At 41.0% G+C, this 11277-nt stretch overlaps 3 non-coding genes across 3 annotated transcripts; 1 reads left to right on the top strand and 2 right to left on the bottom strand.

The window, feature by feature from the left end:
- Nucleotides 1–213: 213 nt before the first annotated feature.
- Nucleotides 214–285, bottom strand: TRNAA-AGC (transfer RNA alanine (anticodon AGC)). The gene has a single exon. It is a non-coding gene; the product is annotated as a tRNA-Ala (tRNA).
- Nucleotides 286–6264: 5979 nt separating this feature from the next.
- TRNAS-GCU (transfer RNA serine (anticodon GCU)) lies at nt 6265–6346 on the top strand. Its single transcript has one exon. It is a non-coding gene; the product is annotated as a tRNA-Ser (tRNA).
- Nucleotides 6347–10441: 4095 nt separating this feature from the next.
- TRNAQ-UUG (transfer RNA glutamine (anticodon UUG)) lies at nt 10442–10513 on the bottom strand. Its single transcript has one exon. It is a non-coding gene; the product is annotated as a tRNA-Gln (tRNA).
- Between the last annotated feature and the right edge of the window lie 764 nt (nt 10514–11277).

The following is an 11277-nucleotide window of genomic DNA, read 5'->3' as shown; positions in this document are numbered from 1 at the left end:
TGGCATCCAAGGAAATCAGGCCAATTATCTTTCAAAAACGGTTGTCACGTAGGATTTAGGACATTTCTGGTGGTGGCAATGCTCTCGGGGCGAAACTGGGTACTACAAAGGCAGTACAGGTATGCAGAAAATTGAATGAAAGAAGACACCAGGTTTAAAGGGAGAGATGAAAGGAAAAGTGGTTTGATCACAAATGCATCCTCTCAAAACTGGTGGAGGTGCCGGGGATTGAACCCGGGACCTCGTACATGCTAAGCACGCGCTCTACCACTGAGCTACACCCCCAACTGCAACTAGTTTTCTTCGGATTCCTTTCGTGATTTATAATCATTATTTCTTTGCTTCTCAAAGATTTAGTAAATTGCAGAGGAAACGTGAATGTAAAATTCTCCATTTGCGTAAAATTCTCCATTTGCGAAACAGACTGAGCAGCGGCCTCATAAGAAAGCAACAGAATGAGACTCCAAAGGAAGGAGGCTGAAAAGAGGCAATCTGTTGTCTCGACAATCTGTTGTCTCTCACTCTCTCCAGCCTCCCTCCATTCCTGCCCTCTCCACATGTAAGGCTTCAGGTAGCTGGGCAGCCGGTACCCACTGAGGAGGTGGCGTTGGGAAGGGAGCAGAGGTGGAGTCAAAGCGGGTCCGCGCCTGCAGAGCTCCAGTTCCCGCGTCCAGCACCAACTCCCTTGGAACAAAGACCCTCAAATCATCTCCATTTCCGGAAGCCAGAAAAATCCACTGAGTGTTTCGTGGTGATGGCAGGGAACATCCCAGCGAGCTCACGATGTCCTGGACTGTAGGCGCCCAGAACGTCCAATTTAGCAACACTTACCTCCGGCAAAACCCTGGAGTCCCCTTGCCTTGCGGAGCTAGTCGAGGGTGGGCTGGGCTGGGCTGAGATGTTATTTAGATAAAAGGTGAGCAGGCAAGGCAGGACTGGCTTCTGTTTCTCCGCGACCAATCCCTTGGGAACCAGGGAGCTATGAAGAATTATTAGTACCTCGGAAGGTTTGGGAAGGGGGGAAGATTCCTATACTTTAAAGAGTTGGCCCGGGCCCAATTCACATGCATTGATTTCTCCGGCACGTCCAGTGCAGTCTCTCTTTTTCTCCCTCTGAATTTCAAAATTATTAAAGTTTTGAAAAAAATAAAAATATTACCCCAAATAACCATATACCTTTTACCCAGACTTAGCTATTGTTAATATTTTACCCCATGTCCTCCCTCTCTCTCCCATGTGAGAGTAAGCTGCAGTATATCATGTTCACTTACCCTTAAATACTTTACTACATAACCACTGTACGATCATGAACTTCAGTGAATTTAACATTAAATAAATAGCTGTATTTAATCTACAGTCTGCATTCCAATTTGACCAATTACCCCCTAGAGTACAGGATCTAGTCTAGTGTCAGATATTGTATTTAGATGACATGCCTTTAGTTTTCTTTAATCTGGGACATTTCCTCAGCCTTTCTTTTTTTTTATGACATTAATGTGCCATTTCAATAATAGTGTATTTTTTCTTTTATTTTTAAAAATAGAATGTCTTTCACTTTGGTTTTTGACTGATGTTTTCTCCCGATTAGATTCAGACTATGCATTCCCAAGTGGATTACTACGTAGATAATGCTGTGTGCTTCTCAAAGTATCATACCTGGAGACAGGTAAGGACTATCTGTCACTCACTGGTGAGGTTAATTTTGATCCCTGCTTTGTAGGACAGTGATTTCAGACTGCAAATATCCTGTTCCTCATCAAAATCTCCCTCAAGATTTAACATGCACAGTCTGAGAAAATCTTTATTATGATTGTTACAGAATAATGATCTTCCAACTCCAGTCCTTCCACCATATTTACAGTCAGTGCTTGGCATGTTACTAAACAATCATTTGTATGGATTTCTAGTTTTTTGATGCTTTATAATTGATTATGATACTTAACTACTTTGGTGCACAAATAGTCCCAGATTTGGCCACTGGGAGTCCCTTCAAACTGGCTTCCTTTGTCTGTTTGAAATGTCTCCATCATTTTTTTGAGTCCTTTTTACTTTCTAAGCCACTATCTTGTTCACACTCTCCTAGACTGAGTCTGTCCTCATGTCCAGTAAATAAACACCCAACACTGGGATTCTGTTCAACAGAAGTGGATGAGGGAGCTGATGATCAGGATGAGAATTTGGGCTGGGGAATTTGTTTTTGTTTTTTTAACTGAGTCCTACCTCCTCTGATATACCCAAAGCAAATAGGGGTAACGGGGGGAAAATCACAAACATAAACTTGTTGCGTGAAAGAAACTAACAGAGTGTATGATTCCTTTTGTATGAAATTTTAAAACTGCCCAAACTAATGTATGGTATAAGAAATTAAGTCAGTTCCTGTCTTGTGGGTAGTGGCTAGAAGAGGACAGGAGAAGAACTTCTGGGATACTGGGAATGTTCTCTTTCTTCATCTGGGTGTTGGTTACACAAATGGGTTCACTGTATGAAAAGTTGCCAAGTATAATTTGTGTACTTTTTCTGTATGTTTGTTATACTTCAATATGAAGTTTTCAAACACAAGAACAGTGTTCAGAGATATGTTATTTCAGTCGCTGGGGGGTTCCTCATCCTGTTTCTGCCTGGGGTTTATCTCCACAAGAGATTTCCCTTCCACGGTAAAGTGTTTACCAAGGATATCATGATTAACCTTGAAGTAAAAGAAAAGAGCAATTCGTTATTGTTTCCTAAGACATGATGTATAGTGGCTAACCCAGAGCATCAAGATGCACTATCAAAGTTCAACAAGAATCTTTTTATTTGGGAAAAGGAAAATTAAATGAACTAGTTTTTGGTAAGCTTTTATCTTCAGAGTACTAGAGAATTGTATGTGACCTGAATCCCCTGATTTAGTGTTTCTACACTTAAGTGGGAGTTCTCTTTTTTCTCTTTCTGTTTTTTTTTTGTTGTTGTTTTTTGTTTGTTGTTGTTGTTTTTCCATTTTGTTCTTAGGCAGACAAGGCAATGAGAAGTGATATCTGGATCATTTTATTGGCATTTCCCCTCCTAAAATACTCTCAAATCCAATGGTGGAGTCTTGCCTCTGTCCCTCCAACTTGCAGCTCCCTCTGGAGATGCCCAAACATCCTCAAGATCAGTACTGACAGGGCCAGATTTCAGGTCCATACTCTCCACAGGGCAATGCTCTATAGCATATATTTCCTCTTCTTCAATTTATACTCATTTTAACATCTCCTCAGAAAGTTTTTAAAAGGTTTTAAGAAACCACAAAAGAGGCCTAAGGAGCAAATTAGCAAGATCCCTTTACCCTCCCCAGAGGTCATGCTGGGCAATTCTGCTTTCTGAATGAGAAAGTCCAGTGAAACCTAATGTGAGACAGACATTTTTTCAGGAGCAAACACCACTTGGATTTTGCAATAGAGAACACTGGCCTAGGGAGAAAAGGGAAACAGTATTATCTATTTGTTTACAGAGCCTTGCAACCTGCCAGATTTTGGGGTTGAAATGGCCTTGGAGATGTCTCAGGTGCCTGGGTTGGATATGTTATTTAATCTCTCTAAATCTCAGTTTCTTCACATGTAAACTGAAAATGATAATACCTATATTTCATGACTGTTGTGAGGTTTAAAGAAGAAATGTACAAAACTTTTATTCACTGGGACCTAGAACAGAGTGTGCTTTTACTATTTGGTGGCTATTCTTATTGTTGTTGGTATTAAACTGGAACTTCTCAGCCTGGAGTAATCTAGTTGTATCCCTTTGATAACCGCCATCTTCCCCAGCTCAGGAATTCCCCATGTCTTTGGGACTGTATATTATTTACTGGTCATAAGGATCTCTGAAGATACAAAGGGGAACCACAGGGAAAAATATGACCCCTCTGTGAAATCAATCATATTACAGAAAAATGTTCTTTAAATACTTTTTCTCAGAAAACATGGTCTGGATAACAGGCTCACTGCTGTTAGAGAAAATAAGGATCCAGGTAATTTTTCGATGGGAAAAAAGGTTTTTTGTTACCTATGGAAGTAGAAATTTCCAAAACCTACTTTAGGTTAAATCGTTCTTTATGGATTTTTGGCAGGAGAAGGTAAAGAGGAAAAAGCTATGAGAGTGGAAAAATAGTGTTCAAGAAGGATTGAAAATAAAAACTAGGGATCACACCAAGCCCAAATACTCTGGCTTTTCTGTGGGAGAACTCACACATTAATAATATTTAGAATGAGAAGAGTAGAGAAGAGAGAAGAGGAGGACTAATGACTAGATCGAAGACAAAATTAGATGCTGTGCCTGTTTACAGTCAGCATCATTGTAAAGTTTTCCCTAAATATCTCGGAGATATGCCCAGGAGTTATATCACTGGGTTCAAAAATATATGTACTGTGTAAGCCAAATTACAGCCATCAAAGATATCTAGGTCCTAAACCCTGGAACCTGTAAATGTTACCTTATTTGGTAAAGGAGAGTGAAGATATGAATAAATCAAGGGTCTTGGTATGGGAAAATTATCCTGGATTATCTGGATGGGCCCTAAATATAATCACAACTGTCTTTATAAGAGGGAAGCAAAGAAGAAGGCAATGTGTGGACTGAAGCTAGATGCTACACTGAAGGCTTTGAAGAGGGAGGAAGCAGCCACAAGTCAAATAATGCAAAGAATGCAGCTCTAAAAACTGGAAAATTAAAGGAAATGTTCACCAATTATGACTGACTAAAAGCTCTGATGGACCTCCTACTTCCCAACAATTAGCCCCTAGATAGTGCACTCTTTGTGACATTTCTGGTCTCACAAAGAGTTGGAGAATTCTCTAGGGAGGTCACTCAAAACAAACAAATATGATATTATATGGGGCCTAAAGTCATTCAGGAGCACGTGGAGCACAGGTCAGGGTGACTAGTGATAAAGCTCTAGATGTGGGAGCCCTGCCTAGGGTGCCTGGGAATCAGAGCAGTTGGGAACAAGAACTGCAGGAAGCCGACCTGGATCAGCAGAGGAGCAGGTTATCTTGAAGCCAAACGGCAATAGAAATACAACTGTGGGGATGAATATTTAACATCAGAAGAGCAGAGAGGTGGAGGAACTGAGCCTGGACTTCTCCTTATGGGCCAAAACCTGTAGTGGGAAAGAAGTGGTTCAGGGTATGTTGTATGTTGAAGGTGAGTTTATGAAATTCAGTAAAAGAACATGAGAGGGAAAGAAGAGGGTCACTCTTGCCAAAGTTGAGAACCGAAGTAGAGATTTCATAGGAAGGAAGGAGCTACAGCATTTGGGCATGTGAGAGTCTTTTCAAATTTCTCTCCAAAAGTCTGCACTAAATGTAGAAAAGCAGTTGAACCCTAGCGAGTGACAGGGGTTTATTGATGCTGAGTTTATTTGAAGTTGTCAAGTTCATCTTCCTCCTGGGGGTGGGGAGGGTGGGGAAGAATGGTGGTGGTGGTGGAATTGTGAAGGCGAGAGGGAAGGAGTGGATATGGAACTGGTGAAGTGGCCTGCCCGAGGTCACACGGTGAGTGGGACAGAACCACAACAGGACCCAGGCGTCCTGGCTTCTGCACTAGTGAAGATTTCCCCACCTGGCCCTTCTTGGTGGGGAAGGGCCACCAATCTGCTCTAAGACGCCAATCTGCTCTAGAAACAAAACGGCCCGGTCAGGACAGTTGCGGGTTTTCTGCTGATACTTTTTTTCAACCACGTTTTCATCCGTTGCTGTGTGTCTCAGACTGATGAATCCCAAGCCCCAGAGAAGGTAACAAGACCGAAATGAAGGAGTCTTTCAGCAGTCCAGCATATTTCAGAAGCAAATATAAGAACTACAGAGCCAGGTTTTGATGTTTCCTGGTCTCTCCCAGAAAACAGGAATCCCGGGACGTGTTCTAATCAGGACGTAGGGAATTCGGCCCCTCGAATGCAGAGTGCAGCGGCAGAGGCACCCTACTCTCTGGGAGAACACAGGGCAGCTGACTGGAGCCGCGTCAGCAAATCAGGGTTGAAATCCTGGCTATGTTCATTCATTCATGTGTTCAACAAGGACCTATGTATTTAAATACCGACGTGTACTGGTTTTACCTGTTCATTTTGTATGTGCCAAGTAATCGAACCACTCTAAGTGTCATTTTCAGTTTTATGGTTGCTGTGAAATGTATATAAAAAAATATCTGATTGTGAGGATTGAGTCAGGATTAAACCAGAAAAGAAAGGCAATTAGATATAGTACGACAGAACGGAACTGCAGTAATGAAGGACATGATTTTGTCCCAACATCATCAGACGAGGTGGCCGAGTGGTTAAGGCGATGGACTGCTAATCCATTGTGCTCTGCACGCGTGGGTTCGAATCCCACCCTCGTCGTGAGGTTCTCTGGACCTTGGCGCCTTCAGGGCGGCCACTGTGTGAGCAGGGTGTTCTTCACTGACTCACTTCCTACTTGTCATGTGGATAGTGCCTATGAACATCTATAGCAACTTGCCTCAGAGCAGGAGGTGTACTTATATTCACACGGACTTTTTCGAGGAAGAGCGATATAATAAAACATTGCCTAGATATACACAACAAATTATTATATGTTGTGTTACACTTGCAGGGTATTTTCAGCCTATTTTTAACTGTACTGCAATTTTCACCAAGTTTGTTAAAGAGACAAAACTGAAAATATATCCCACATGACATTTCCTATTAGATCCAAGGATTCCTCCTTTAGCAGAACAGAAGAATATCATTATTGTGTAGTTTCTGCTGTGATCTCCAACTTGTCAGAACTTTGGGGCAAAATATTTTTATATGTATATAAAATATTTTATAAAATAAATTTATTTAAGTATTTTATACATAAAATATAGTTTAATTTAAAATTATTTAAATATTTATTAAAATATCATATATATAAAGCTATACAGAAAACTCTTGCATCCTTTCTTATTTTCCAACCACCTAATTACATTCGCCACAGATAGCCATTGTTATTAATTCCTTCCAGAATCATATTAAGCATATATGAATATGTACCACGTGCAATAAATATATCTTTTTATCTCAAAAAGGGGTAACACAAATGATAACATACTATGCATATTGGTCTGTACCTTACCCTTTTCCCCTAAGCAATATATCTTTCCATATCATAAAAAAAAGTGACAGTTTATGCTTTTCCAAGGACACATGGTATTCCAACATATGGGTTACTGCATATTATTTAACCAGCCTTCTATTGGGCATTTAGGTTTTTCCCCCCATCTTTTGCTTTTACAAACTATGCTGCAATGAATAACTTTATACATTTATATATAATATTATACAGAGAGATATTATACGGAGAGAGATTATACAGAGAGAATATTATACATAAATAACATTTATGTATAAAGTTATTCATATATCTGTATATGTAATTTTGAATATGTGCATTTGTAATACTGCAAGATAAATTTCTAGAAAGGAGTTTGCTGAGTCCTAAGATATGTGCATTTGAAATATTCACACCTACTGCCAAACTGCCCTCCAAAGGAATTTTATTAATCTATACTCCCAGCCAGTAATGACTGAGGTTCTTTCTCCCTTCACCCTCCCCAATATGCTATGTTGTCAACTTTGGCTTCTCTGTTATTTTAGTAGGTGATAGTGATACTGCAGTGCAATTTAATTTTCATTTCTTTTACTACAACAAAATATTTGTTACATTTATAAAGATAGAATATTTTTTGCTTTATTTTATTTTATTTTTTTAAGGTGAGAGCAGTATTTGAAATATGATCTCTAGGCTGCTTCAAGTGCTTGTTGTGAATGAAGAATTCTGGGCCTCACTCTTGATCTATTAAATTATGATCTCAGGGAGTGTGCTCTGGAATCTGTAATTTAATAAAGCATCCAGATGCTTCTCATGTTGATCTTAAAGCTTTGTGTCTGGCTGAGTTATCTATGTATTACATCCAATCACCCAGAATGCTCTTTATTTCTGTAAATGTTCAGCCCAGGAAATCTGCTCCTGCCTTCAATTTTACCAGCCACATCCTCATATCTTGGACAAATTTTAAAATCTGTTTTTATATCCTCAGGAAATTGGCTACCATTAATTCAGTCGTCTACATTGGACACACATTCTCTACATTTATTGCACCCTCAAATCCTGCGTTAGCTCTCTTTTCTGAAAAAGCAGTTTTCCCAGGATGTGTCTATCAGTTCTTTGTGAAAGAAAAATTGCACCAGATGGAGTCAAACAGACAAGGAAGACTTTAAGACTATTGCAATCAGGAAGATTAAACTCCATTCGGAATGCAACAGAGGCAGCTGAGGATTTTTAACCAAAGGGGCAGAGTAAGGACTCATTGGGTGGAAAATTACTGAAAGAAACTTGATTAAATATCAAGAGTGAAGGAAGGGGAACTTGACTGGACATCAAGGGTGTTGGGGGGATTCTAGATAAACTGGCTTAGTGGGATTCTTGCCCAGACTGGAATCAACAGAATTCTTTACTAAAACTGGGCTGGGCAGGCCAAAGATGGTTTGTAAGAGGGCTCAGAGGAGCTTGACACAAGTTTGGTCAAGGAGGGAGTCCTTGTTAATATCCACAGGGATTCCTTCAGCTTCCTTAAAGAATGGGAGATCCACAGACCAGATAAGGTCCCTACAGAAGTGTCCACATGCTCTCCCAGCCTCTAATGCGTCTGTTACTGGTTCTGCCTCCCTATATCAGCTGTTCCTTGGCCTTCTCTCCAGCCCTGGGTCACTTGAGTGCAGGTACCTCCTCCAGCCAGGTATGTTTCATTACTGTAATTTAGAGGCTTGGAATAATGTCTGATTTACTGAATTTGAGCTAGGACAAATGGGTCCTTGATGCTAAATATGACCATAATGATTATGTCATTAATTTTCCTTCAGTATTTGAGGTGAAGTGGTTCTCCCTTTTGTTACGTCATTTCCTAAAGTTCCAGGAGGGTGGTTGGAACTCTGGAGTCTATTTGAGGTTTTGGCTTTGGGTTAGGACGTTAGTGCTGCAGATGTCTGAGAACCACAGGCTGGAGGTGGCATTGGTTGGAGAGAATGCAGTTAGAAACTCCCCACCCCGGGAAGGCTATCAGGTCAGTTCAGAAAAGAGAGGATACTTTGGAGGATACTTTTGATCATACTAGCATCAACAAGGTTGAAAGAAGACAGGACCACACCTGCTAAGGCAACACTCCAAGCAGAAAATGTTATTTCCCCCTGCAATTAGCATCATCACAGACCATCTAGGTAGAGATACAATCAAGTGCTCATAGAGGGAAACAAAAGAATCTGTTTTCATAAACTTAGTAACCTTACTTTGTTACAAAGTCTCTGTGTAACCAATAGTAAATCATAATATGAGTCAATGAAATATTTATAGTTTAGTGAGTTACTGGAATTGGTGAGAGTAGGACTTGATTTACTTTTTGGTTACATATGAGAACATTAAAATGTTGAAGCAAGAAGGAACCTGAAAATAGATCACTGGATTTAAGGGTTGCCTATTATGACATAGAAGAGATTAATTTGTACAGAACATAGATACCTGTCTCCTCCTAATTTAGTTCCTGTCCAGCTGAAGGAAATCTTTCCTCCCACTCGCCTACGTTTCTCATTCTAATGGCAAATGAGTGGCTATCTAGAACTAACTGGACTTTCTACGTTTGATCAGCTTTGTCTCCAACGTGATCTCTGTCTACACACAGAGTACTTTTCCAGGGGGACATTTCTTGACCCTGAGCGTCAGCTCCATAGAACCGTTTCCCGGGTGCTTCGGGTGCAGGTGTTTGGCACTTTCTGAGGAGGTCGCGTTCAGAGGTTCGCTCCATTTCCCGCGGGCCCGAGCGGCGGGAAAGGGGAGACGCGGGGAGAGACGTGAGTTTTTCTGCTTGGACGGCAGGAACTGCGCGCTCCGCGGCTGCAGGCTTTCGAGGAGTTTCCAAGCCGGCTTCTCATTTGGGGTGGGTGATGAGAACGAGAAGAAGGAATGAGAGAAGGCAGAGGAGAGTGAACTGTCTCGGTGAAATGGGAATGGGAAGAGGAGGTGAGAAGTGACCCCGGACGGAGAAAGCGCGCTCCCGGCCGAGGCTCGGCGACTCGGCACGTGGGGTTTTAGGCTTAGGAGCGGGCGCGGCGAGGAGGCCTTGGTACCTTGGAGGTTTTGAGATGCGGTCTCCATCAAGGAATTGCGCTGCTGGAGCTGTTCCGCCCGAGCCCTGAAAAGTTCATGAGGTTGCTGGGAGGCTGACCATTTCTAGTCAGCCTCCTTGCTATTGAACTTTGTGCGATTGGAAAGCTTAATTTTAAAGAATTCGTTAGCTCCCAGGAGAAGTATTCTGTCCTTTTGTTTGAACAGAGTCGTAGAATCCAATACTGTTGCACACGACCACAAATGTGTAAAGCAGAGGAATGCTTTCTTTCCGGTTCAGATATGATCCCAAGAACTTTAAAAAGTTCCCCTGAGAGAGGTCCCACCGAGATTCGAACTCGGATTGCTGGATTCAAAGTCCAGAGTGCTGACCATTACACCATGGGACCAACCGAAAAGGTAAACCTCCGTCTGTAATCATAGTTAAATATTTCCTTCATAAGTTTTCAATAGCTCTAACCCAGAAGAGTTAGGTCAAGCTTCAGTGAGACCACGCTGATAATGAAATCTGACGCTTTACTGTCGCTGGGGAAGAGGCATTGGGCAAAATATCATTCAGGGCAATCCGGGCACTCTCTCTTCTGCTTCTGTTGGGAGCATAAATTAATTTTCGGAAGACCAGCAGAGGCGGATCCAGATTTTGTGAAGTCTGAAACTTACACAAGTTTCTTAAAAAAGGACACAAGGGGGTCTTTTTAAGAAAAAGAATAGACATTCTCAACAGATACAGCTACTCTAAAGCATATATAACGTATCTGAGGAAAAATTGGAATAAAAAGAGGTCGCAGTCTTAACTAATTTCCATTATAATATACTTTTGCAAGTTTTACAAAAACATATGTTCATACAGGGCGACCCCTTCCAGGGCCTTGGAGAGCAGTCTTGACACACTTAGTGAAACTCATGATAAATACCCCTCCAAAGAGCAGTTTGGCAATATCTATCAAAATAATCTCTACTCAGCAATTTTTCCTTAAAAAAGCCATCCTACAGAAATACAAAAAATTAAAAAATTAAAATATATGTCTAAGGTTGTTCACTGTAATATTTCGCAATATCAGAAACTTGAAAATATGCCCATCCATTCAACGGAAATAATATACTAAAAAGAATGGGATAGATGTAGGTACCCACATGTTGGTTTGGCAGTTTC

The sequence above is a fragment of the Aethalodelphis obliquidens genome, unplaced genomic scaffold (genome assembly GCF_003676395.1).
Source record: "Aethalodelphis obliquidens isolate GAN/ISIS:26980383/991018 unplaced genomic scaffold, ASM367639v1 scaffold133, whole genome shotgun sequence".
Taxonomy (NCBI): Eukaryota; Metazoa; Chordata; class Mammalia; order Artiodactyla; family Delphinidae; genus Aethalodelphis; species Aethalodelphis obliquidens.
The sequence above is the reverse complement of the archived record's forward strand: the minus strand, read 5'-3'. Positions and strand labels throughout refer to the sequence as shown.